At 58.4% G+C, this 21,398-nt stretch overlaps 1 long non-coding RNA gene across 1 annotated transcript; it reads right to left on the bottom strand.

Annotated features, from left to right (window-relative positions):
- Positions 1-13,594: 13,594 nt before the first annotated feature.
- On the bottom strand, positions 13,595-20,744 carry LOC137848876 (uncharacterized). Its single transcript, XR_011091557.1, has 4 exons — positions 20,686-20,744; positions 18,258-18,387; positions 16,745-16,865; positions 13,595-13,619 (listed from the first exon to the last, which is right to left on the bottom strand). It is a non-coding gene; the product is annotated as an uncharacterized lncRNA (long non-coding RNA).
- Positions 20,745-21,398: the final 654 nt, after the last annotated feature.

The following is a 21,398-nucleotide window of genomic DNA, read 5'->3' as shown; positions in this document are numbered from 1 at the left end:
GGGGGGCTGCCTGCAGGAGGATGAGGAGGAGAAGGAGGCCGAAGGCTGCGGGTGGGGGGGGGGGGGGAGCAGGACGGGGCCGAGACCCCCCCCTACCCCGACGAGTTCCAGCCCCTGCGCAGCCGCGGCCCCCCCGCCCGCTTCTGGAGCCGGACCCCCCCCCTGGCCCGAAACCCCTACGTGTCCCCCCTGCTGGCCCCCGACGGGCTCCTGGGGGGGCTGCCCCCCGTGCACCTGGTGGTGAGCCCCAGAGCGCCCCATAGCTGCCCCATAGATGTCCTATAGATGCCCTATAGATGCCCTATAGTAGCCCCATAGATGCCCCATAGCGGTCCCATAGATGCCCCATAGATGTCCTATAGCTGCCCTATAGCGGCCCCATAGCGGCCCATAGATGCCCCATAGCGGCCCTATAGAGGTCCCATAGATGCCCTATAGATGTCCTATAGATGCCCCATAGTGCCCCATAGCGGTCCCATAGCTGCCCCATAGAGATCCCATAGCAGTCCCATAGTGGCCTTATAGGGGTCCCATAGCTGCCCCATAGCTGTCCTATGGTGACCCCATGGTGACCCCATAGTAGCCCCATAGCGGCCCTATAGGGTTCCCATGGCTGCCCCATAGCGGCCCCATGGCTGCCCCATAGAGGTCCCATAGTGGCCCTATAGCGGCCCTATAGAGGTCCTATAGATGCCCCATGGCTGCCCCATAGCTGCCCCATAGTGACCCCATAGTGACCCCATAGCTGCCCCATAGCGGCCCCATAGTTGCCCCATAGATACCCATAGCGGCCCTATAGGGTTCCCATAGCGGCCCCATGGCTGCCCCATAGCGGTCCCATAGTGGCCTTATAGAGGTCCCATAGATGCCATATGGCTGCCCCATAACTGCCCTATAGCGGCCCCATAGCGGCCCTATAGAGATCCCATAGCGGCCCATAGATGCCCCATAGCTGCCCTATAGAGGTCCCATAGTGACCCCATAGATGTCCTATAGGGGTTCCATGGCTGCCCCATAGTGACCCCATAGTGATCCCATAGCTGCCCCATAGCGGCCCTATAGCGGCCCCATAGCAGTCCCATGGCTGCCCCATAGTGACCCAATGGTGACCCCATAGATGCCCCATAGATGCCCTATAGAGGTCCCATAGATGCCCTATAGCGGCCCCATAGCTGCCCTATGGTGACCACATGGTGACCCCATAGCTGCCCCATAGCAACCCCATAGCTGCCCCATAGCTGCCCCATAGAGATCCATAGCGGTCCCATAGCTGCCCTATAGCGGCCCCATAGCTGCCCCATAGCTGCCCTATAGAGGTCCCATAGTGACCCCATAGATGCCATATGGCTGCCCCATAGGGGTCCCATGGCTGCCCCATAGCTGCCCCATAGCTGCCCCATAGATGCCCCATAGATGCCCCATAGATGCCCTATAGATGCCCCATAGAGGTCCTATAGATGCCATATGGCTGCCCCATAGCGGCCCCATAGATGCCCCATAGCTGCCCCATAGCGGCCCTATAGCGGCCCTATAGAGATCCCATAGCGGCCCTATAGATGCCCCATAGCTGCCCCATAGCGGTCCCATAGTGGCCCTATAGGGGTCCCATGGCTGCCCCATAGTGACCCCATGGTGACCCCATGGCTGCCCCATAGCTGCCCCATAGCAGTCCCATAGATGCCCCATAGAGAGCCCATTTTTGCCCCATAGCGGCCCTATAGAGGTCCTATAGATGCCCCATAGCGGCCCCATAGAGATCCCATAGTGACCCCATAGCTGCCCCATAGCTGCCCCATAGCGGCCCTATAGAGGTCCTATAGATGCCCCATGGCTGCCCATAGCTGCCCCATAGCAGTCCCATAGATGCCCCATAGAGATCCCATAGCGGCCCCATGGTGACCCCATAGCTGCCCCATAGATGCCCCATAGAGGTCCCATAGTGATCCCATAGCTGCCCCATAGCGGCCCTATAGCGGCCCCATAGCAGTCCATGGCTGCCCCATGGTGACCCCATGGTGACCCCATAGGTGCCCCATAGCGGCCCTATAGAGATCCCATAGTGACCCCATAGATGCCATATGGCTGCCCCATAGAGGTCCCATAGATGCCCCATAGAGATCCCATGGATGCCCCATAGTGGCCCTATAGGGGTCCCATAACTGCCCCATAACTGCCCCATAGCTGCCCCATAGCTGCCCCATAGCGGTCCCATAGCGGCCCCTATAGGGGTCCCATAGCTCCCCCCAACCCCCCCCAACACCCCCAACACCCCTCTAACCCCTTTTTCTCCCCCCCATTTCCCCCTTTTTTCCCCATTCCCCCTTTTTCCCATTTTCCCCTTTTTTCCTCCATTTCCCATTTTCCCCAAATTTCCCAAATTTCCCCAAATTTCCCAAAATTTTCCCGATTTTTCCCATTTCTCCCTTTTTTTCCCCATTTCCCATTTTCCCCAAATATTCCCAATTTTTCCCATTTCCCCCAAATTTTCCCAAATTTTCCCATTTTTCCCATTTTCCTTGAAATTTTCCCAATTTTCCCGTTTTCCCCGAAATTTTCCCAATTTTTCCCAATTTTCTTCAAATTTCCCCGAAATTTTCCCCAATTTTCCCAAATTTCCCCAAATTTCCCCAAATTTTCCCAATTTTTCAATTTTTTTCCCAATTTTCCCAATTTTTCCCATTTTCCCCCCATTTCCCATTTCTCCTTTTTTCCCCCATTTCCCATTTTCCCCAAATTTCCCCGAAATTTCCCCAATTTCCCCAAATTTCCCCAAATTTCCCCGAAATTTCCCCAATTTCCCCAATTTTCCCCAAATTTTCCCAATTTTTGCGTTTTTTTCTCAATTTTTCCGTTTTTTCCCATTTTTTCCCTTTTTCCCCCCAATTTTTCCCCCCCCCCAGGCCTGCGAGCTGGACCCCATGCTGGACGACTCGGTGGCCTTCGCCCGGCGGCTGCGAGCCCTGGGCCACCCGGTGACCCTGCGGGTGGTCCCCGACCTCCCCCACGGCTTCCTCAGCTCAGCCCCCCGAAATTTTCGCAATTTTTGCTGTTTTCTCCAAAAATTCCCCAAATTTTCCCAAGTTTTGCCGTTTCTTCCAATTTTCCCCCAATTTTCGTATTTCCCTTATTTCCTCAGTTTTTTCTCCAATTTTCCTCCAGTTTTTTCCCAGTTTTCCCCCAATTTTCCCAGTTTCCTCCATTTTCTCCAAATTTCCCGAAATTTCCCCGAATTTTTCCCAATTTTTCCCATTTTCCCTGAAATTTTCCCAATTTTTCCCATTTTCCCCAAAATTCCCCAATTTTCCCATTTTTTCCGCCATTTCCAATTTTCCCCCAATTTTTCCAATTTCCCATTTTCCCCGAAATTTTCCCAATTGTTCCCATTTTCCCCAAATTTCCCCGAAATTTCCCCAATTTCCCATTTCCCCGAAATTTCCCAATTCTCCCATTTCCATCAAATTTTCCCAATTTTCCCCATTTTCCCCAAATTTTCCCAATTTTCCCATTTTTCCCCATTTCCATTTCCCCAAATTTCCCCGAATTTCCCCAATTTTCCCAATTTTCCCCCAAATTTCCCCGAAATTTCCCCAAATTTCCCCAAATTTCCCCGAAATTTCCCCAATTTTCCCCAAATTTCCCCAAATTTCCCCAAATTTCCCCAAATTTCCCCAAATTTCCCCAAATTTTCATTTTTTTTCCAAATTTCCCAATTTTTCCCATTTTCTCCAAATTTTTCGCCCCCCCCAGGCCTGCGAGCTGGACCCCATGCTGGACGACTCGGTGGCCTTCGCCCGGCGGCTGCGAGCCCTGGGCCACCCGGTGACCCTGCGGGTGGTCCCCGACCTCCCCCACGGCTTCCTCAGCCCTCGGCCCCCTCAGCCCCCCGAAATTTTCCCAATTTTTGCTGTTTTCTCCAAAAATTCCCCAATTTTCCCAAGTTTTGCCATTTCCTCCAATTTTCCCCCACTTTTCATATTTCCCTTATTTCCTCCGTTTTTTTCTCCAATTTTCCTCCAGTTTTTTCCCAGTTTTCCCCAAATTTTCCCAGTTTCCTCCATTTTCTCCAAATTTCCCGAAATTTCCCCGAATTTTCCCAATTTTTCCCATTTTCCCCAAATTTTCCCAAATTTCCCCGAAATTTTCCAATTTTTCCCAATTTCTTCAAATTTCCGAAATTTTCCCCAATTTTCCCAAATTTCCCCAAATTTTCCCCAATTTTTCCATTTTTTTCCCAATTTTCCCATTTTTTCCCTTTTTCCCCCATTTCCCCATTTCCCCTTTTTTCCTCCATTTCCCATTTTCCCCAAATTTCCCCAAATTTCCCCCAAATTTCCCCAAAATTCCCAAAATTCCCCAAATTTCCCCAAATTTTCATTTTTTTTCCATTTTTTCCCAATTTTTCCCATTTTCTCCAAATTTTTCCTCCCCCCCCAGGCCTGCGAGCTGGACCCCATGCTGGACGACTCGGTGGCCTTCGCCCGGGCGGCTGCGAGCCCTGGGCCACCCGGTGACCCTGCGGGGTGGTCCCCGACCTCCCCCACGGCTTCCTCAGCCTCGGCCCCCTCTGCCCCGAAACGCGCCGGGCGGCCGCGCTCTGCACCGCCTCATCCGCGACGTCCTCAGCCCCCCCAAATTTTCCGAGCGCCGGGGGTCGCTTTGGGGGGACCCCGCCAGGAGGGGGTCGATTTTGGGGGACCCCACGAGAAGGGGGTCAATTTTGGGGGACCCTACAAGAAGGGGGTCGGTTTTGGGGGACCCTACAAGAAGGGGGTCGGTTTTGGGGGGACCAAGAAGGGGGTCAATTTTGGGGGATCCCACCCGACGTGGGTCAGTTTTGGGGGATCCGACGCGCCGTGGGTCAATTTTGGGGGACCCCCACCCGACGTGGGTCAATTTTGGGTGACCCTACAAGAAAGGGGTCAGTTTTGGGGGACCCCACAAGACGGGGGTCAATTTTGGGGGACCCCGCCCGCCGTGGGTCAATTTTGGGGGACCCCACAAGAAGGGGGTCGGTGCTGGTGGGGACGCGGGGGGGACAGACCCCCAAGTCTGCTCTGCCCCATAGCGAGGGGGGTGGGACCCCCAAGTCTGCCCTGCCCCATAGCGAGGGGGACGGGACCCCCAAGTCCGCCCTGCCCCATAGCGAGGGGGGCAGTGGGGCTGAGGGAGATGCTGAGACCCATAGCAAAGGGGGTGGGGGGGACCCCCAAGTTGGCCGTGACCCCTAACTTGGGGGGCAGCGGGACCCCTAACTTGGGGGGCACTGGGACCCCTGGATCTGCCCCGCCCATAGCGAGGGGGACATTGGGACCCCCAAGTTGGCTCTGCCCCATAACTTGGGGGGCAGTGGGGCTGATGGAGCTGCCCTGCCCCCTAACTTGGGGGGCACTGGGACCCCCAACCTGGCTGTGACCCCTAACTTAGGGGGCATTGGGACCCCCAACTTGGCCGTGACCCCTAACTTGGGGGGCAGCGGGACCCCCAATTCTGCTGTGACCCCTAACTTGGGGGGCGGTGGGACCCCCAACTTGGCTGTGACCCCTAACTTGGGGGGCGGTGGGACCCCCAATATGGCTGTGACCCCTAACTTAGGGGGCGGTGGGACCCCCAACTTGGTTGTGACCCCTAACTTGGGGGGCAGTGGGACCCCCAACTTGTCTGCGACCCCTAACTTGGGGGGCGGTGGGACCCCTAACTTGGCTGTGACCCCTAACTTGGGGGGCAGTGGGACCCCCAAGTCGACTGTGACCCCTAACTTAGGGGGCAGTGGGACCCCCCAACTTGGCTGTGACCCCTAACTTGGGGGGGCAGCGGGACCCCCAACCTGGCTGTGACCCCTAACTTGGGGGGCGGTGTGTGACCCCCAACTTGGCTGTGACCCCTAACTTGGGGGGCGGTGTGACCCCCAACTTGGTTGTGTGACCCCTAACTTAGGGGGCAGCGGGACCCCCAACTTGTCTGCGACCCCTAACTTGGGGGGCAGTGTGACCCCTAACTTGGCTGTGACCCCTAACTTGAGGGGCAGTGGGACCCCCAACTTGGTTGTGACCCCTAACTTAGGGGGCAGTGGGACCCCCAACTTGTCTGTGCCCCCTAACTTGGGGGGCGGCGGGACCCCCAACTTGTCTGCGACCCCTAACTTGGGGGGCATTGGGACCCCAAGTCGACTGTGCCCCCTAACTTAGTGGGCAGTGGGACCCCCAACTTGTCTGCGACCCCTAACTTGGGGGGCGGTGGGACCCCCAAGTCTGCTGTGACCCCTAACTTGGGGGCCGGTGGGACCCCCAACTTGGCTGTGACCCCTAACTTGGGGGGCAGCGGGCCCCCTGGATCCTCCCTGCCCCCTAACTTGGGGGGCCCCGCGCCCCCCCGGCGCCAGCAACGCCCTGCCCCATAGCGCCGCCGAGGCCCTGCCCATAGCTCGGGCCCCACATGCTGTGGGGCGCTGGGGGAGCCCCCCCAGCCCCCTGGACCCCCCCCCCCAAGACCCCCCCCCGGCCGTGGGGTCAGTGGGGCGCAGCCCCCCAACCGCCGCCCCAGCGGCCCCGCGGGGCGCGAGGTGGGGTCCTGAGCCCCACACTTGTGGGGCAGAGGGTGGGGGACCCCACCCCAAAAATTAATTAATTGGGGTCTTTTAATTAATAAAGAAACCTGAGAACGAGCACGGCTGAGACCCATAAGTGTGGGGCTGGGACCCATAGATGGGAGTGGGACCCATGGATGGGGGGCTGGGACCCATGGATGTGGGGGCTGGGACCCATAAGTGTGGGGCTGGGACCCATAAGTGTGGGGCGGGACCCATAGATGGGGGAGTGGGACCCATGGATGTGGGGCTGGGACCCATAAGTGTGGGGCTGGGACCCATAGATGTGGGGTGGGACCCATAGATGGGGGCTGGGACCCATGGATGTGGGGCTGGGACCCATAAGTGTGGGTCTGGGACCCATAGATGTGGGGTGGGACCCATAGATGGGGGCTGGGACCCATAGATGTGGGGTGGGGACCCATAAGTGTGGGGCTGGGACCCATAGATGTGGGGTGGGACCCATAGATGGGGGGTGGGACCCATAAGTGTGGGGCTGGGACCCATAGATGGGGGGTGGGACCCATAAGTGTGGGGCTGGGACCCCATAGATGGGGGGTGGGACCCATGGATGGGGGCTGGGACCCATAGATGGGGGGTGGGACCCATGGATGTGGGGCTGGGACCCATAAGTGTGGGGCTGGGACCCATAAGTATGGGGCTGGGACCCATAGATAGGGGGTGGGACCCATAAGTGTGGGGCTGGGACCCATAGATGGGGGGTGGGACCCATGGATGGGGGCTGGGACCCATGGATGGGGGGTGGGACCCATAGATTTGGGGTGGGACCCATAAGTGTGGGGCTGGGACCCATAGATGAGGGGGTGGGACCCATGGATGTGGGGCTGGGACCCATAGATGGGGGGTGGGACCCATAAGTGTGGGGCTGGGACCCATAAGTGTGGGGCTGGGACCCATAGATGGGGGGGTGGGACCCATAGTGTGGGGCTGGGACCCATAAGTGTGGGGTGGGACCCATAGATTTGGGGTGGGACCCATGGGTGTGGGGCTGGGACCCATAGATTTGGGGTGGGACCCATAAGTGTGGGGCTGAGACCCATAGATGGGGGATGGGACCCATAAGTGTGGGGCTGGACCCATGGATGGGGGGGTGGGACCCATAAGTGTGGGGCTGGGACCCATAGATGGGGGGTGGGACCATAAGTGTGGGTCTGGGACCCATAAGTGTGGGGCTGGGACCCCCGGGGGGGGTAACCCCTGCCCCATAGCGCCCCCCAACCCCCGCCCCACAGCTCCACCCCCAAAAAAGCACAGACTCAGCCCAAAATCCACTTGGGGGGCAGACCCCATTTATTCACAGCCCCCCAACCCCATGGGGGGGGCAGCGCCCCACAGCTCCCCCACCTCCAATTTCCCCCAATTTCACCCCAATTTTCCCATTTCTTCCAATTTCACCCCAATTTTCCCAAATTTTCCCAATTTTTGCCGTTTTCTCCAATTTTTCCCCAATTATCCCATTTTCGTATTTTTTCTCATTTCCTTCATTTCTTCTCCAATTTTCCTCCAATTTTCCCCAAATTTTCCCAGTTTTTGCCATTTCTTCCAATTTTCCCAAATTTCCCCCAATTTTCCCATTTTTGCCATTTTTTCCAATTTCACCCCAATTTTCATATTTCCCCTATTTCTTCCATATTTTCTCCAATTTTCCTCCAATTTTTTCCCAATTTTCCCCAAATTTTCCAATTTGTGCAATTTTCTCCAAATTTCCTCAAATTTTCCAGAAATTTTCCAATTTTTTTCCCAATTTTCCCAAATTTTCCCAATTTTTGCCATTTTCTCCCAATTTTTCCCCAAATTTCCCCAATTTTGCTATTTTTTCCCAATTTTCCCAAATTTTCCCATTTTCTCCAAATTTTCCCAATTTTCCCATTCCCCCCCATACTCCCCCTTTTTAGCCCCCCCCCCCCTCACACCATCTCCCCCCCACCCCCCTTCCTGCCCCCTACTCCTACCTGTCCCACCCCCAACCCCCCTCCCCTCATCGCCACCAACCCGACGCCAGCGCCGCCCTGCCCCCCCCCCACCCCTGCCCCCCCCCGGCAGCTGCAGCAGCAGCGTGGCCACGGCGGCCCCCCCGTCCTCGGTGGGCTCCAGCGTCAGCGGCCCCACTGATGGGACATGCGGGGGGGTGGTGGCGGCCAATATGAGGAGGGGGCGCCGGGGGGGCCGGGGGGGCCGCGTTTCGGTGGGGGGGCCCCGCTCGAACACCACGGTGACCTTGGCGAAGGGGCGGCTGGCCATCTGGGGGGAAATCCCCGAATTTCCCCAATTTCCTCCAGTTCTGTCCCGATTTCACCCCAATTTTCCCAATTTTGTCATTCCCTCCCATTTTCTGCCAATTTTCCCCAAATTTTCCCGGTTTTTGCAATTTTTTCCAAATTTTCCCAATTTTAGCCATTTCTCCAATTTTCCCCTCTTTTTCTCCAAATTTTCCCAATTTCTCCCATTTTCTCCAAATTTTTCCAGTTTTCCCCAAATTTTTCCAATTTCTGACATTTTCTCCAAATTTCCCCAAATTTTTCCCAAATTTTCCCAATTTTTGCCATTTTCTCCCAATTTTCCCCAAATTTTCCCAATTTTTGCCATTTTTCCCAATTTTTCCCATTTTTTCCCATTTTTCCCAATTTTCCCACTCCCCCCCATACCCCCCCCTTTAGCCCCCCCCCCCTCACACCATCTCCCCCCCACCCCCCTTCCTGCCCCCTACTCCTACCTGTCCCACCCCCAACCCCCCTCCCCTCATCGCCACCAACCCCGACGCCAGCGCCGCCCTGCCCCCCCCCCACCCCCTGCCCCCCCCCGGCAGCTGCAGCAGCAGCGTGGCCACGGCGGCCCCCCCCGTCCTCGGTGGGCTCCAGCGTCAGCGGCCCCACGGCCGGGACGTGTGGGGGGGGTCGTGGCGGCCAATATGAGGAGGGGGCGTCGGGGGGCCGGGGGCGCCGCGTTTCGGGACGGGGGGGGGCCCCGCTCGAACACCACGGTGACCTTGGCGAAGGGGCGGCTGGCCATCTTGGTCATCTCCTGCAGGTGCCGGCGCTGCTCGTGGTGGGCGTCCACCCCCTGCTTGGCCTTCCAGAGGAGGACGCAGAGGGCGAGGAAGAGGAAGAAGCAGGAGAAGAAGACGGAGAAGAAGACGAAGAGGTCGATGTGGGCCTGGTCCTGGCGGAAGAAGAGCAGCCCCTGGGCCGGACCCTCGCCCGCGCCCAGCACCAGCAGGTAGAAGCGGGTGGACTTGAGGGGGTGAAGCTGGTGGGGGTAGGTGAGCACCAGGCGGTCCCGCACCCCCCGCACCACCAGCGCCGACCAAGGCTCCCGGACCGTCACGTAGGTCACCAGCCCGGACGCGCGCTCTTCGCGTAAAGGGGGGGGCGTGGGGGCGACAGGGGGGCGGGGGGAGGAGGAGGAGGAGGAGTGGGGGCGGTCAGCGGGGGGGGGATCGGTGTGGCGGCGGCCAAAATCAACGTTACGATGGCCAAAATCAACGTTGGGTTGGCCAACGGTAGAGGAATCGGTGTTGCGGTGGTCAACGGTAGAGGAATCGACATTGGGATGGCCAAAATCAACGTTTTGATGGCCAAAATCAACATTTGGGTGGTCAACGGTGAAGGAATTGGCATTGGGATGGTCAACGGTAGAGGAATCGGCATTGGGATGGCCAAAATCAACGTTTGGGTGGTCAACGGTAGAGGAATCAGCGTTGCGGTGGTCAACGGTGGAGGAATCGGCGTTGGGATGGCCAAAATCAACGTTTTGATGGCCAAAATCAACGTTGGGTTGGCCAACTGTAGAGGAATCGGCGTTTTGATGGCCAAAATCAACATTTGGGTGGTCAACGGTAGAGGAATCAACGTTGGGTTGGCCAACGGTGGAGGAATTGGTTTTGGGATGGCCAAAATCAACGTTTTGATGGCCAAAATCAACGTTGGGTTGGCCAACGGTAGAGGAATCGGCGTTGCGATGGTCAACGGTAGAGGAATCGGCGTTGGGTTGGCCAAAATCAACGTTTTGATGGCCAAAATCAACGTTGGGTCGGCCAACGGTGGAGGAATCGGCATTGGGATGACCAAAATCAACGTTGGGTTGGCCAACGGTAGAGGAGTCGGCGTTGTGATGGTCAACGGTAGAGGAATCGGCGTTGGGTTGGCCAAAATCAACATTTGGGTGGCCAAAATCACCTTTGGAGTGGTCAACGGTAGAGGATTTGGCGTTGCGGCGGCCAAAATCAACATTTGGGGGGTCAACGGTGGAGGAATCGGCGTTGGGATGGCCAAAATCAACGTTGGGTTGGCCAAAATCAACGTTGCGATGGCCAACGGTAGAGGATTCAGTATTGGGATGGCCAAAATCAACATTTGGGTGGCCAAAATCACCATTGGAGTGGTCAACGGTAGAGGAATCGGCGTTGCGGCGGCCAAAATCAACATTTGGGCGGTCAGCGATGGAGGAGTCGGTGTTGGGATGGCCAAAATCGACATTTGGGGGGTCAACGGTGGAGGAGTCGGCGTTGGGGGGGTCAACGGTGGACGAGCCGTAATTGGGGGTAGTCGATTTTGGGAGAGCCAAAATTGGGGTAGTCAAGGTCGGGGTGGTCAACGTTGTGGTAGTCACGGTTGGAAGAGCCGAAATTGGGGTAATCGTCACTGGGAGAGCCAAAATTGGGGTACTCGTCGTTGGGAGAGTCGAAATTGGGGTAATCGAGGTTAGAAGAGCCAAAATTGGGGTAGTCAAGGTGGGAAGAGTCAAAATCGGGATAATCGGAGCCCAAATTGGGGTAATCGGAGCCCAAATCGGGGTAATCAGAGCCCAAATTGGGGTCATCGGAGCCCAAACTGGGGTCATCGGAGCCCAAATTGGGGTTATCAGAGCCAAATTTGGGGTAATCAGAGCCAAATTTGGGGTAATCGGCGTTGGGGGGGTCAACGTTGGGCGACTTTTGGGTGACGCGGGGAGGGGGGGTGGGGGGCGCGCCCAAACGTGGGGAGCCCAAAGTGGGGGGGGCAACGCTGGGGGGGGAGCCAAGGGTGGAAGGCGCGGAGCTGGGGGGGGGCGGCGTTGGGGGGGGCAAGGGTTGAAGACCCAACGTTGGATGACCCAAAATTTGGAGACCCAACGTTGGATGACCCAAAATTTGGAGACCCAACACCCGAAGACCCAACGCTGGATGTCCCAAAATTCGAAGACCCAACACTGGATGACCCAAAACTTGAAGCCCCAACGTTGGATGACCCAAAATTTGGAGACCCAACACCGGATGTCCCAAAATTTGGAGACCCACCCCCAGTAGACCCATCACTTGAAGACCCAACATTGGATGACCCAAAACTTGACGCCCCAATACCCGAAGCCCCAACACCTGAAGACCCAAAACTTGAAGACCCAATGCCGGATGACCCTAAATTTGGAGACCCAACATTGGGTGTCCCAAAACTCGAAGCCCCAACGTTGGATGTCCCAAAATTTGGAGACCCACCCCCAGTAGACCCAACGCTTGAAGACCCAACGTTGGATGACCCAAAACTCGAAGACCCAATACCCGAAGCCCCAACACCTGAAGACCCAAAACTTGAAGCCCCAACGTTGGATGACCCTAAATTTGGAGACCCAACACCAGATGTCCCAAAACTCGAAGACCCAACGTTGGAAGTCCCAAAATTTGGAGAGCCACCCCCAGAAGACCCAACGCTTGAAGACCCAACGTTGGATGACCCAATGTTGGATGACTCAACGCTGGATGTCCCAAAATTTGGAGACCCAACGCTCGAAGACCCAACGCCGGACACCCCAAAATTTGGAGACCCAACACCAGATGTCCCAAAATTTGGAGACCCACCCCCAGTAGACCCATCACTTGAAGACCCAACGTTGGATGTCCCAAAACTCGAAGACCCAACACCTGAAGACCCAAAACTTGAAGCCCCAACGTTGGATGACCCTAAATTTGGAGACCCAACTCCGGACGCCCCAAAACTTGAAACCCCAACGTTGGAAGTCCCAAAATTTGGAGAGCCACCCCCAGAAGACCCAACGCTTGAAGACCCAACGTTGGATGACCCAATGTTGGATGACTCAACGCTGGATGTCCCAAAATTTGGAGACCCAACGCCTGAAGACCCAACGCCGGATGACCCAAAATTTGGAGACCCAACGTTGGAAGTCCCAAAATTTGGAGACCCAACACCTGAAGACCCAACACTTGAAGACCCATCACTTGAAGACCCAACGTTGGATGTCCCAAAACTTGAAGACCCAACGTTGGATGACCCTAAATTTGGAGACCCAACACCTGAAGACTCAACTTTGGATGACCCAAAATTTGGAGACCCAACACCGGATGTCCCAAAATTTGGAGACCCACCCCCAGTAGACCCACCCCCAGTAGACCCATCACTCGAAGACCCAACGTTGGATATCCCAAAACTTGAAGACCCAACGCCGGATGACCCAACACCTGAAGCCCCAAAGTTGGACGCCCCAAAATTTGGAGCCCCAACACCCGATGACCCAAAATTTGGAGACCCGCCCCCCCCAGGCGCCTGCACCCGCACCAGGTGCCTCCCCGTGCCGGGCTCGACGTCGACGGCGAAAGTGTCGTAGGAGGTGGAGACGAAAAGGTCGACGGTGCCGAAAGTGACGTCCAAAGTGAGGCGGATGTCGACGTTGGTAAATTTGGGCTGGACCCCAAAAAGGACGGTGCGGCCGGCCCCCAGGGGGCGGCGCTGGGGGGGGTGGAAGCAGTTATTTTGGGAGGTGGGGTCCAGGCAGTACTCCTGCTCCACCGCCATCAGGCGGTAACACTGCTGGCCCCCCACCGGGTGGCCGTGGAAGGAGTCGCGGCATTTGGAGCACTGCGGGGGGGGGAGACAAAATTAAAATAATTTTGGGGGGGGGGTGAGAAAAAATTTGGGGTGAGAAAAAAATTGGGGATTTGGGGGGGATGTCGGGGGTGAATGAGGGAGGTTGGGGGGTGGGGAGGGGGTATTGGGGGTTGGAGTGGGGGGTCGTGGCATTTGGAGCACTGCGGGGGGGGGGAAAAAATTAAAAATAATTTTGGGGGGGGAGAAAAAATTTGGGGGTTTGGGGGGGTTTGGGGGGTGTGTCGGGGGTGAATGGGGGAGATAGAGAAGGTGTTGGGGGGGTGTGGGGGGGTGTTGGAGGTTGGGGTGGGGGTGTCGTGGTACTTGGAGCACTGCGGGGGGGGGAAAAATTAAAATAATTTTGGGGGGGGAGAAAAAATTTGGGGTAAGAAAAAAATTGGGGTCAGAAAAAAATTTGGGGTGAGAAAAAAAAAATGGGGTTGGACGGGTTGGGGAGGGGGTGATTGGGGGAGGTGGGGGGGGTATGGGGGGTGTTGTGGTACTTGGAGCACTGCGGGGGGGGAGAAATTAAAAATAATTTTGGGGGGGGGGGAGAAAAAATTTGGGGTGAGAAAAAAATTGGGGATTTGGGGGGGTTTGGGGGGTGAATGGGGGGGGGTGTGGGGGGAGTTGGGGATGGGACAATGGGATTGGGATGGGGACATTGGGGACATGGGGTCATGGGGTCACGGGGTCATGGGGTCACGGGGTCAAGGGGTCATGGGGTCATGGGGACATTGGGGTCACGGGGTCACAGGGTCATGGGGTCAGGGGGTCACCTGGTAGGACACGGGGATGGGACATTGGGACATTAGGGACATGGGGTCACGGGGTCATGGGGACATTGGGGTCACGGGGTCACAGGGTCACGGGGTCATGGGTACATTAGGGTCACGGGGTCACAGGGTCACGAGGTCATGGGGTCAAGGGGTCATGGGGTCAAAGGGTCAGGGGTGACCTGGTGGGACATGGGGATGGGGATGGGACATTGGGGACATGGGGTCACGGGGTCATGGGGACATTAGGGTTACGGGGTCACGGGATCATGGGGTCATGGGGACATTAGGGTCACGGGGTCATGGGGTCATTGGGGTCACGGGGTCATGGGGTCACGGGGTCAGGGGGTGACCTGGTGGCACATGGGGATGGGGATGGGACATTGGGATTGGGATGGGGACATTGGGGTCACGGGGTCATGGGGTCACAGGGTCACGGGGTGACCTGATGGGACATTGGGATTGGGATAGGGACATTGGGGACATGGGGTCATAGGGACATGGGGTCACGGGGTCACAGGGTCACAGGGTCATGGGGTCACGGGGTCACGGGGTCACAAGGTCATGGGGTCAGGGGGTCACGGGGTCAGGGGGTGACGGTGGGACATGAGGATTGGGGCTGTGACATTGGGACATTGGGGACATGGGGTCACGGGGTCATGGGGTCACAGGGTCATTAGGGTCATGGGGTCACAGGGTCACGGGGTCAGGGGTCACGGGGTCAGGGGGTGACCTGCTGGGACATAGGGATGGGGATGGGGATGGGACATGGGGACATTGGGGTCACGGGGTCATGGGGTCACAGGGTCATGGGGTCATTGGGGTCACGGGGTCACAGGGTCAGGGGGTCAGGGGGTCATGGGGACATTGGGGTCATGGGGTGACCTGGTAGGACATGGGGATGGGGATGGGACATGGGGACACTGGGGACATAGGGTCATGGGGTCACGGGGTCACAGGGTCACGGGGTCATTGGGGTCACGGGGTCAGGGGTCACGGGGTCAGGGGTCACGGGGTCATGGGGTCAGGGGGTCATGGGGACATTGGGGTCATGGGCTGACCTGATGGGACATTGGGATGGGGGATGGGACATGGGGACACTGGGGACATGGGGTCATGGGGTCATGGGGACATTGGGGTCAAGGGGTCACAGGGTCACGGGGTCACGGGGTCATAGGGACATTGGGGTCACAGGGTGACCTGGTGGGACAGGGGGATGGGGATGGGACATGGGGTCACTGGGGACATGGGGTCACAGGGTCATGGGGTCACGGGGTCACAGGGTCATTGGGGTCACGGGGTCATGAGGTCACGGGGTCATGGGGTGAGGGGGTGACGGTGGGACATGAAGATTGGGGCTGTGACATTGGGACATTGGGGACATGGGGTCACGGGGTCATGGGGTCACGGGGTCATTGGGGTCATGGGGTCACGGGGTCATTGGGGTCACAGGGTCAGGGGGTCACGGGGTCACGGGGTCACCTGGTGGCACATGGGGATGGGGATGGGACATTGGGGACATGGGGACATTGGGGACATGGGGTCACAGGGTCAAGGGGTCATTGGGGTCACAGGGTCACGGGGTCACGGGGTCACGGGGTCACGGGGTCATGGGGTCAGGGAGTCAGGGGTCAGGGGTGACCTGGTAGGACATAGGGATGGGGATGGGGATGGGACATGGGGACTTTAGGGACATGGGGTCACGGGGTCACAGGGTCATTGGGGTCACGGGGTCACGGGGTCAAGGGGTCATTGGGGTCACGGGGACATTAGGGTCACGGGGTCATGGGGTCATGGGGTAACCTGGTAGGACATGGGGATGGGGATGGGACATGGGGACTTTAGGGACATGGGGTCACGGGGTCATGGGGACATTAGGGTCACAGGGTCACAGGGTCAAGGGGTCATTAGGGTCACGGGGTCACGGGGTCAGGGGTCAGGGGTGACCTGGTAGGACATGGGGATGGGACATTGGGATTGGGATATTGGGACATTAGGGACATGGGGTCACGGGGTCATTGGGGTCACGGGGTCATGGGGTCATGAGGTCATGGGGTCAGGGGTGACCTGGTGGGACATGGGGATGGGACATAGGGATTGGGATATTGGGGACATAGGGTCACAGGGTCATTAGGGTCACGGGGTCATGGGGACATTAGGGTCATGGGGTCAAGGGGTCATGGGGTCACAGGGTCACGGGCTGACCCGATGGGACATTGGGATTGGGATGGGGACATTGGGGACATGGGGTCATAGGGACATGGAGTCACAGGGTCATGGGGTCACGGGGTCACAGGGTCATTGGGGTCACGGGGTCACGGGGTCAAGGGGTCATGAGGTCATGGGGTCATGGGGTCAGGGGTGACCTGGTGGGACATGAGGATTGGGGCTGTGACATTGGACATTGGGGACATGGGGTCACGGGGTCATGGGGTCACGGGGTCATTGGGGTCATGGGGTCACGGGGTCATTGGGGTCACGGGGTCAGGGGTCAGGGGTCATGGGGTGACCTGGTGCCGGTAGCAGTCCCTGCGGTCCCCGGGGCAGGCTCCGGTCTCGGTGTTGTTCTGGCAGGGGCACCCCGAGCCGTCCAGCTCGCTGCACGTGGCCGCGTGCCCGTTGCACTGGCACCTGGGGGGGGGGGGGGGCTTGCACGCTCACCCCTTGCACGAGGACCCTTTGCACACTCACCCCTTGCACACTAATTCCTTGCACACTCACCCCCTGCAAGCCCACCCCTTGCACATTCAACCCCTATAAAGTCTCCCCTTGCACAATCACCCCTTGCACACTCACCCCCTGCATGCTCACCTCTTGCACACTCACTCCTTGCACAATAACCCCTTGAACAACCACCCCCTACAAATTCTCCCCTTGCACACTCACCCCTTGCACACTCACCCCTTGCACAAGGACCCTGCACACAATCACCCCTTGCACACCCACCCCCTACAAATTCTCCTCTTACATAACTCCCTTGCACACTCACCCCTTGCACACTCACCTCTAGCACACTCACATTCTTGCACACTCACCCTTGCACGCCCACCCCTTGCACCCCCACCCCCTACAAGCCCACCCCTTGCACGCCCACCTCCTACAAATTCTCTTCTTGCACACTCACCCTTTTCACACTCACCCCTTGCATGCCCGCCCCTTGCACGCCCACCCCTTGCACAATCACTCCTTGCACACCCACCCCTTACACAATCACCCCCTACAAATTCTCCCCTTACATAACTCCTCTTGCACAATCACCCCTTGCACGCTCACCCCTTGCACAATCACCCCTTGCACAATCACCCCTTGCAGACTCATCCCTTGCACACCCACCTCTTGCACACTCACCTCTAGCACACTCACATCTTGCACAATCACCCCTTGCACACCCACCCCCTGCAAATTCTCCTCTTGCACAATCACCTCTTGCATGCTGACCCCTTGCACACTCACCTCTTGCACGCCCACCTCTTGCACGCTCACCCCTTGCACAATCACCCATTGCAGACTCACCCCTTGCACACTCATCCCCTAAAAATTCTCCCCGTGAACGCCCACCCCTTGCACACTCACCTCTTGCACGCTCATCCCTTGCACACTCACCTCGTGCACAATCACCCCCTACACATCCTCCCTTACATAACTCCTTTGCACACTCACCCCTTGCAGACTCACCCCTTGCACGCTCACCCCTTGCACAATCACCTCTTGTACAAGGACCCTGCGCACATCACCCCTTGCACAATTACCCCTTGCACACTCACTCCTTGCACATTCAACCCCTATAAATTCTCCCCTTGCACACTCATCCTTTGCACACTCACTCCTTGCACACCCACCCCTCCACCCCCCATAACCCCCAATGTCCCCCCACCCCCCATTTCCCCCCCATTTCCCCCCCATTCCCCCCCCTCCCACCCCCCCATTCCCCCCCCTTGTCCCCCCACCCCCCCCATACCCCCCCACATCCCCCCCCCACCCCCCCCACATCCCCCCCCACCCCCCCTCGCCCCCCCCCCCCACCTGGTGCAGGCCCCCCCCAGCAGGAAGTATCCGGGGCACAGCCCTGGCAGCGCTCCCCCGCGCTGTGCTCGCGGCACCCCACGCACACGGCCTCCGCCTCGCTCGGCCCCGCCGCCAGCCAGCCCGGCACCTGCGGGGACCCACAGCGACCCATAGCGACCCACGGCTGCCCCATAGCTGCCCCATAAGTGACCCATAAGTGACCCATAAGTGAGCCATGGCTGCCCATAGGGAGCTACAGGCACCCCATAACGACCCAAAGTGACCTAGAGTGACCCAGAGTGACCCATGGGACCCATAGTGACCCATAGCGACCCATGGCTGCCCCATAAGTGACCCATAAGTGACCCACAGACCCCCCATAGGGACCTACAGACACCCTATAGGGGGCTACGGGGACCCCATCGTGACCCACAGTGACCCACAGTGACCTAGAGTGACCCATAGTGACCCACGGCTGCCCCATAGCTGCCCCATAAGTGACCCATAAGTGACCCACAGACCCCCCATAGGGACCTACAGACACCCTATAGGGGGCTACGGGGACCCCATCGTGACCTACAATGACCATGGCGACCCACGGCTGCCCCATAGCTGCCCCATAAGTGACCCATAAGTGACCCACAGACCCCCCATAGGGACCTACAGACACCCTATAGGGGCTACGGGGACCCCATCGTGACCTAGAGTGACCAGAGTGACCCATGGGACCCATAGTGACCCATAGTGACCCATGGCTGCCCCATAGCTGCCCCATAAGTGACCCACAGACCCCCCATAGGGACCCATAGGTGCCCTATAGGGAGCTACGGGCACCCCATAATGACCCAGAGTGACCCAAAGTGACCCATGGGACCCACAGCGACCCATAGCGACCCATAGCTGCCCCATAGCTGCCCATAAGTGACCCATAAGTGACCATAAGTGACCCACAGACACCCTATAGGGGGCTATGGGGACCCCATCGTGACCTAGAGCGACCCATGGGACCCATGGGACTCATGGGACCCATAGCGACCCACGGCTGCCCCATAGCTGCCCCATAAGTGACCCATAAGTGACCCATAAGTGAGCCACAGACACCCTATAGGGGGCTATGGGCACCCTATCGTGACCCAGAGTGACCCAGAGTGACCCATGGGACCTATAGTGACCCATAGCGACCCATAGCTGCCCCATAAGTGACCCACAGATCCCCCATAGGGACCTACAGACACCCTATAGGGGGCTATGGGGACCCCATCGTGACCCAGAGTGACCCTGAGTGACCCATGGGACCTATAGTGACCCATAGTGACCCACGGCTGCCCCATAGCTGCCCCATAAGTGACCCACAGATCCCCCATAGGGACCCACAGACCCCCTATAGGGGCTATGGGGACCCTATTGTGACCTAGAGTGACCCAGAGTGACCCATGGGACCCATAGTGACCCATAGCTGCCCCATAGCTGCCCCATAAGTGACCCATAAGTGCCCCATAAGTGAGCCATGGCTGCCCCATAGGGAGCTACGGCTCAGGGCACCCATTGTGACCCAAAGTGACCCAGAATGACCTAGAGTGACCCATGGGACCCATAGCGACCCATAGCGACCCACGGCTGCCCCATAGCTGCCCCATAAGTGACCCATAAGTGAGCCACAGACCCCCCATAGGGACCTATAGGTGCCCTATAGGGAGCCACAGGCACCCATAATGACCCAGAGTGACCCAAAGTGACCCAGAGTGACCCACGGGACCCATGGGACCCATAGCGACCCATAGCTGCCCTATAGTGACCCATAGCTGCCCCATAAGTGACCCACAGACACCCTATAGGGGGCTATGGGCACCCTATCGTGACCTAGAGTGACCCAGAGTGACCCATGGGACCCCCACCCACCCCATAACCACCCCCCGTGCCTCCCAACCACCCCCCAACACCCCATAACCCCCCATAACCCCCCCATTTCCCCCATAACCCCCATAACCCCCTCCAAGCCCCCCACACACCCCCCCATAGTGCCCCATAACCACCCCATATCCCCCCCTCAACCACCCCATTCCCCCCCATATCCCCCATAACCCCCCCAACTCCCCCCATAACCCCCCAACTCCCCCCATAGCCCCCCATAAACCCCCTATAAACCCCCCAAATTCCCCCCAACCCCCCCATAGTGCCCCATATCCCCCATAATCCCCCCACAGCCCCCCCTAACCACTCCATAGTGCCCCATAACCACCCCATAACCCCCCCATATTCCCCCATAACCCCCCCCAACCCCCCCATAGCGCCCCATAACCCCCCCAAAACCCCCCATAACCCCCCATAACCACCCCATATCCCCCATAACCCCCCCATATCCCCCCATAACCCCCCCATATTCCCCATAACCCCCCCACACCCCCCCATAGTACCCCATAACCCCCCCCCACGCCCCCCCCCATACCAGCGCGGGGTCCAGGGGGTATCTCTGGGGGTCTCCCCCAAAACCCCCCATAAGCCCCCATAGTGCCCCATAACCACCCCATAACCCCCCATAACCCCCCATAACCACCCCATTTACCCCCATAACCCCCCCATAGTGCCCCATAACCCCCCCACACCCCCCCACACCCCCCCATTTCCCCCCATATACCCCCCATAACCACCCCCTAACCCCCCCATCACCCCATAAGCCCCCCATTTCCCCCATAAACCCCCTATAAACCCCCCAAATTCCCCATAACCCCCCCAACCCCCTGATAACCCCCCCCAACCACCCCCTAACCCCCCCATTCCCCCCCAACTCCCCCATATCCCCCCATAACCCCCCCATAACCCCCCCACACCCCCCCCACACCCCCCCCATACCAGCGCGGGGTCCAGGGGGTATCTCTGGGGGTCTCCCCCCAAAACCCCCCATACTGCCCCATAACCACCCCATAACCCCCCCCCACCCCCCATAACCCCCTATATCCCCCCATAACCCCCCATAGCCCCCCATAACCCCCCCAACCCCCCCATATCCCCCCATAAACCCCCTATAAATCCCCCAAATTCCCCATAACCCCCCCCAACCCCCCCAACTCCCCCCATATCCCCCCATAACCCCCCAACTCCCCCCATATGCCCCCATAACCACCCCATTCCCCCCCATAGTGCCACATTTCCCCCCTAACC

Source organism: Anas acuta, unplaced genomic scaffold (assembly GCF_963932015.1).
Source record: "Anas acuta unplaced genomic scaffold, bAnaAcu1.1 SCAFFOLD_324, whole genome shotgun sequence".
In the NCBI taxonomy this organism is placed as follows: domain Eukaryota; kingdom Metazoa; phylum Chordata; class Aves; order Anseriformes; family Anatidae; genus Anas; species Anas acuta.
The sequence above is the reverse complement of the archived record's forward strand: the minus strand, read 5'-3'. Positions and strand labels throughout refer to the sequence as shown.